Raw genomic sequence first — 7270 nt, 5'->3', positions numbered from 1 at the left:
ATAAGTAAAGTGATTTTGATTAATTTTATATTCATAATGACGAATAATGGAGTGAAATATATTCAATCTGTATATTATTCACTCAAAATGTATAAATATTATTAATGAGTTGAATGTGGACCATTTATTTAAAAAAGTTAAGAATAGCTCGTCTTGTGTAATAAAATTTCAAGTTACTACTCTACAGTATTTTCAAAATAGTAAATATATTAGCTTCCAGTTAATTTATTTATTCTAATTCCTTTCAATCTGTATATTATTCACTCAAAATGTATAAATATTATCAATGAGTTAAATGTGGACCATATCAATATTTAATAAAGTGAAGAATATCTCATCTTCTGTAATAGAATTTCAATTTACTACCGTACAGTATTTTCAAAATAGTAGCTATTAGCTTCCAGTTAATTTATTTATTCTAATTCCTTTCAATCTGTATATTATTCACTCAAAATGTATAAATATTATTAATGAGTTAAATGTGAACCATAATATCAATACCGTATTATTTAAGAAAGTGAAGAATATCTCATCTTCTGTTATAGAATTTCAAGTTACTACCATACAGTATTTTCAAAATAGTAGCTATATATTAGCATACAGTTCATTTATTTATTCCAATTCCTCATAAACTGAGTAAAATAAGAATTTCAAGTTATACTACCGAACCTACAGTATTTTCAAAATACGGTAGTAACTATATTAGCATCAGTTTATTTATTTATTCCCATTCCTCATAAATTAAGTAAAATCAATAAATTGGAAAATAAATAGTAATTTGAGTTGGCATTTCTTCAGTAGATCCATCCCATAGTCTACAATATCAAGCTCAAACTATTCAAATGATCTTTCATATTTTTCCAACTATTCTTCAATTTCCAAATAATGTGAAAAAACCAGGAGACTATATATAGTAAGGTACACGTTATGATGGCAGTATTTGATTAACATTGGTATTCCTATCCTTGTCTATCATTCAACAAAGCAGATAGTGCTATATCTCTCTCGCTTTGCTCTGTTGCCAGATCGGTTTTTAACAATGCAGAATTGATAATTAATTAAAATATTTCAACTTAGTTATGAAATTATTGAAAAATATAATTTATTGCTTGATAAAATATAATTGATTATTTTAAACGAGAATGAACAATATTAATATCACTTTTTTGTGTAGTTGAGAAGTTGATATTGTGGTAATTATTCATATTGAATGAAAAAGACTAAGAAATAGTCAAAAAACCACAGATTTATTGATACTTAGAAAGACAGGTTTCGGTTATTACACCATTGTCAATCTGTCAAGATTGGTGTAATGGTGTAATAACCGAAACCGGTCTTTCTAAGTACCGGTATCAATAAATCTGTGGTTTTTTGACTATTTCTTAGTCTTTTTCATTCAATAATATCACATTAATAAACCTGTATCAGCTACCGTCAAGAAGGCATTGACAAGACAGTGAGGATCGGCAACGTTGTTCTGCTATCTTTCTCCACTGCCATTATAAACGTGGACCTCACTATAGTTATAGTTGAAGACCAATTTAACACAAATATTCCAGCTCCTAGAAAAAAACCAGTTCCTGTAGAAAAAACAACGTTTACTATTGTTCATTGTAATTTTTCTTTTCAAATCAACTGCTCAACAGAGACTGAAAACTCACAAGCCACATATCAGAGTACCTAACAATAATGATTAGCTAAATTGTTGTGCGGGAGTTTGTTCACGGAAAACACCCTGGCATTGAATTAAGAGTGAGGAAGTAATATTGTCGACAGAGGTAAAGGATATCCTAACATTAAATCTATGCATTTTTGCGACGTCAAGTTGTAGGACAAGGTCTGTCTGATCCTCCAGCATGTTGAAGGTATTCCGGTTTTCAGATCAGAAGCTGACATATAGACCAGCAGCTAAAGAGCTGAAGTGAGATTCATTAAAAAACTGTCAGCATTGGTTAAACGGGTAGCATTGATGTTATTTATGAGGAATGCTGCCAGCATGAAATGGATCTTTCTGGTAAAATTATGTAACCATTCACCTAATTATCATTTCTATTTATAATATCGTAATAAATATCATTAATAAATCTCAATACAAATATCAGAAATATAAATAAAAATCAAAGAACCCTTTTTAAAATTGTTTACTCACAGTTAAATAATAATAATAAATAAAAAAGTTATTATTTAATACATTTAAAGAAAAAATTAATATTTCTATTACTATTTGTTCAGAGTAAGAGACTTTCATTTGTTATTTCTATTCAAGAGTATCCCTAACAAAAAATACAATATGATTTAGTTTTAATATTGTATTGAGTCTATTAGCAGGACCTCCTAAATACCATAAATGGGTATTTAGGAGGTCCTGCTATTAGTTTTTTCTTATGTACTTACTCTTCCACTTTTATTCATATTCTTCAAGGGAAAATTATTTATATTACTATTTATTCCGAGTAAGAGACTATAGCTATTTATGATCATAATTGAAATTTTTATCACTTTTTCATTGAATATGAAACTATCAGGCAATGAAATTTGACTGCTAGGCGTTATATTTAATAACAAAAAAGTTATTTAATATATTTAAAGAAAATCTTAATATTTCTATTAGGTACTAATTTATTTAGAGTAAGACTATAGCTATTTATGATCATAATTCATATTTTTATAACTCTTTCACTAAATAGAACAATTAGCAGGCGATTAAATTTGGCTGCTAGTCTTTCTATTTAATAATAAAAAGTTATTTTTGTTAGTAAGCAGTTCGTGATGGAAAACAACATTGAAGAACCATGTTTTTATATAATCACTAACTGAATTCAAACCCCTACTTTCCTACCGCTTCTGATGAATAATTGTTTGTTAACGATTTCTGAATCATAAAATGCTCCACCAGTACTTTTATTCTGTATTTATTCATACAATAAGTACATCATCAAAATGATAGGGAGAGAAAAAATAAGGTAACCTTGTTCTATTCCTCTTCCAAATTTAGATAAGGTTACACCATATAGAGAAACAATAGCGTAAGTAGATATCCCATGGTATAAATGAGTTTATGTCGCAACTTTTACTGTTATCTCAATCCGATTACTGTCGATTTTTACTGTTTTGTTGGGGTGAGAGTGTATGAACGGCACAATATGATAGACTACCAGTGTCACACAGCTTCAATGGGAAAGAACTACGTGGACTATTGGCTTGAGATAAAAGTTACGACATAAACTCCCTATACCATGGGATATCTACTTACGCTATTGTTTCTCTATGGTTACACATAGTCCGAAATAGGTTGTCTTGTATTTTAAGTACGATACCCTATAACTCGAAGGTCCGTAGTAGAGCAAACATAATTTAATTGTCAATATTGTAGAACCGTTCCATAATTGAATAAAAACACAAATCAATGTTTAATAAAACACAATTGTCAATGTTTACCTTAACCTTTTAGCTTTAGTCAACTTGAAAATGTGACCGGTGTGGTCACGAAACCTTGGTCGTGTACTAAAAATAAAACAGTGTATAGAACTTGACTACAGATTTGTGTTTTTATTCAATAATATTCAAGTCCTCAGTTCTGCCACTTTCTAGAAAAAGTCTCATGAATATTCCAACACTACCGTAGCCCAGTTTTTCAGGACAAAAAGCTACTAATCATACAACAATACTAGAAAAACAATGACATCCTATCTTCAGTAAGGAGTATCGTTTTTCTGAGCTACTGCTGTTCAATCCATTGTTGTTACATGTAATGTGTTTCAATAACTGAAAAAAAACAATTAGAAACAACTTATAGAATTGTTGTTGTAATAACAGACACTGCATAACCAGTTCGTGTTCTTCTAAGTTATTACGAACTATAAAAGTTGCATAACATACTACTTGTATCACACATCAATAGATGAGTTGGTCATTGAAGAGACATGTAAGAACGTTTATAAAGTCGTTTGTATTTAAAGTTTTATCAAAACTATATAATTAGTTTTGCAAGGTTTTAGAATAAGATAAAATGAATCCTTCCCCAATAACTTATGTATCATTCAATGATCGTTCGTGTCAGTTAATTCCTAGGTATCTAGAATATTTATATCTAAATACCAAGGTATTCTAGGTGTTTTGCACGTTTTTAGATTAAGATAAAATGAATCCTTCCCCAATAACTTATGTATCATTCAATGATCGTTCGTGTCAGTTAATTCCAAGGTATCTAGAATACATTGATATCTAAATACAAGGTATTCTAGCTACATTAGTTAATTCCATATACAGAGTGTTCAAGTCAGGGCGTGATTCCTCACATCAAAATAGGAAAAAAGTACCAATTAACATAGGTCCGAAAATGCTTGGTTACCAAGTTATACAGGATGAAAGATTTCGTCTGAATTTCTGTGTCCCTGCTGAAACGAAGCCCTACGGTTATTTGTTGGCTGTTAAGAAGTACAATTTAGCGTACTTTATGTAAAATGAACTGAAAAATTGGATAAACCCGTTTCCAGACCTGTAGCTACAGTAATTTTTAAGATACCCTATATGACAAAATACGCAAAACTTGGTCCCGAAAAAAGTTCCTTTAAGGTTTGAAGCAGATTTACTATATTGTACATGTACAATAAACACAAGATATTTTTTTACAGAACTTGTAGAAAATTTAATTTTGAAGAGAAAGATGTACAATAAGTCTATAATAGACAAACGCAACCTTGAAAAAAATAATCCTTCATTACATATTTTTATTTTATTATTTCACAAAGGCGACTTTCTAGAAGTATTTTAAGCCTAGGTGATACAAGGTGCCTAGGTGAGCCTATGTTAAGCCTAGGTGATCTGGACCCTTTATTGCATCTCCTTAATACTTCACTAGAGCAGGGTATTTTCCCTGATGATCTGAAACAAGGAAAAATTTTGCCAATTTTCAAGAGCGGTGATTCTGAAAGAGTTGAAAATTATAGACCCATTAGTATTCTAAATGTAATAAGTAAAATTTTTGAAAGAGTAGTTTTAAATAGGTTATTGATGCACCTGGAAGAAATTAATTTTATATGTGATGAACAGCATGGGTTCCAGAAAGGGAAATCTACTAAGACTGCAATAGTATCCCTTGTTGAAAGACTAATAGATATAATAGATTCAGGTGAGAAGGCAGCCGCAATTTTTCTTGATTTATCCAAAGCTTTTGATTGTGTGAACCATAGAATATTATTGGAAATACTAAAAACTGTAGGTGTGAATGGTATAGAACTAAAATGGTTTGAATCATATCTCATAGGTAGAAACCAGTGTGTTGAGCTTACCAAGGTGGATGGGAATGAAATAGTAAAAATTAAATCTCAAAAACTGGAGGTCCAGGCTGGAGTACCTCAAGGCTCAATTCTGGGTCCCTTACTGTTTCTGTTGTATGTGAACCATTTACCAAAAGAGTTAAAAGATCACAGAGCTCTGTTGTTTGCTGATGACACATCGCTTATCTTTAACAATTATTTATTAGATAGTCTAGAAATAAATGCTTTTACTGGAGTACAGTCAATTGTCCAATTCTTGAAGCAAAGGCAATTAACAATAAATAGTAAGAAATGTCAATTCCTACAATTCAAAAGTAAATATAATTCAGTAGAGGATAGAGAAATAAATGTGTTTGTAGAGGAAAATGAATTAGACCAAGAAGAGAAAGTAGCATTCTTGGGAATTTTATTGGACAGGAAATTAACATGGCATCCTTACATTGAGAGGATATGTAATAAGATATCATCTGGGGTATTTGTCCTGCGGCAGCTTGCTAGGCTGAATGATAAAAAACTACTGTTAACTGCTTACCATGGACTTATACTATCTCATATTAGGTATGCTATTTTAGTATGGGGTAATTCATCTCAACAAAATATGGACAGAGTGTTTAAGATTCAAAAGAAGGCACTCAGATGTATAGAGAAAGTGAATAGGTTAGACTCTTGTAGGCCTTTATTTAAAAAGCTTGGTCTATTAACTGTGCCATCTTTGTATGTATATGAAGTTGTAATGCATGTGAAAAAGAGTGGTGTGATCCAGAATTCAGATGTTCATGAGTATAATACGCGAAACAGAGCAGATTATCATATAATGGGTCACAATAGTAGGTTATTTGAACAAAAACCAGATTATATTGGTAGGAAATTTTATAACAAGCTACCTCATATCTTGAAAAGTAATGATGATTTGAAGATTTTCAAAAAACAAATGAAAAAATATTTAGTTGATAAAGCTTTTTATAGTGTACAAGAATTCCTTTCAAACCTAAACTAGGTTGAACTACTTAGTGTTAGAATTATTATGTAATAACATGACTTGTCTTATACTCCATGACTGGAGTCTTTAGGACGTAATCTTAAAAAAAAAAAAAAAAAAAAAAAACGCATGAAAAATAGACATCTGTTGAGCTATTTAATTACTGTAGCTAACGGTCTGGAAACGGTTTTATTCAATAATTTCTCAGTTAATTTTACATGAAGTAAGCTGAATTAATTTTAATATCTTCATTAACAGCCAACAAATACCCGTAGGGCAGGAGATCTGAAATTCAGACGAAATCTTCCACCCTGTATAACTTGGTAACCAAGCATTTTCGGACCTATGTTAATTAGAACTTTTTTCTTCTTTTGATGTGAGGAATCACCCCCTGGCTTATGGGCACCTTTTTTCAGAGCATTCTGTATACCATTATTTGAATATTAAATTCAGCTTTTGTCATTAAAAATAAGAAGGTCTTGTCCTATGCATGCTAATGTTGCCTAGCACCAGCACACACAAAAATATATTTTTATTTTTAACTAGCAGGTAACCCGTGCTCAGCAAGGGGCTAATTCTTGAAGGATTTAAAATAGACCTATAACCATCCTTGGCAAATTAAGAATCTATATGCGAAATTTCAAGTTAATCAGTTGAGTAGTTGAGACGTGATGATGTGTCTTTCCTATCCTGTACGTGTATAAGCCAATTCTTTCCTTGGTTATAGATGACATGGCTGTTGCAACAGTGACTTATTATTCAAATATTTGCATTATTGACCGAGCGAAGTGAGGTCTAAGATTCAAGTCGACGGTTTGGCATTTCTCTTAATGTTTAAATGTTGCGCATTTACGGCGAAACGCGGTAATAGATTTTCATGAAATTTGACAGGTATGTTTCTTTTTTAATTGCGCGTCGACGTATATACAAAGTTTTTGGAAATTTTGCATTTCAAGTATAATATAAAAGGAAAAAAGAGCCTCCTTCATACGCCAGTATTAGAGTAAAAATC

The sequence above is a fragment of the Nilaparvata lugens genome, chromosome 7, assembly GCF_014356525.2.
Source record: "Nilaparvata lugens isolate BPH chromosome 7, ASM1435652v1, whole genome shotgun sequence".
NCBI classification, from domain to species: Eukaryota; Metazoa; Arthropoda; class Insecta; order Hemiptera; family Delphacidae; genus Nilaparvata; species Nilaparvata lugens.
This window is presented reverse-complemented; position numbering follows the sequence as displayed.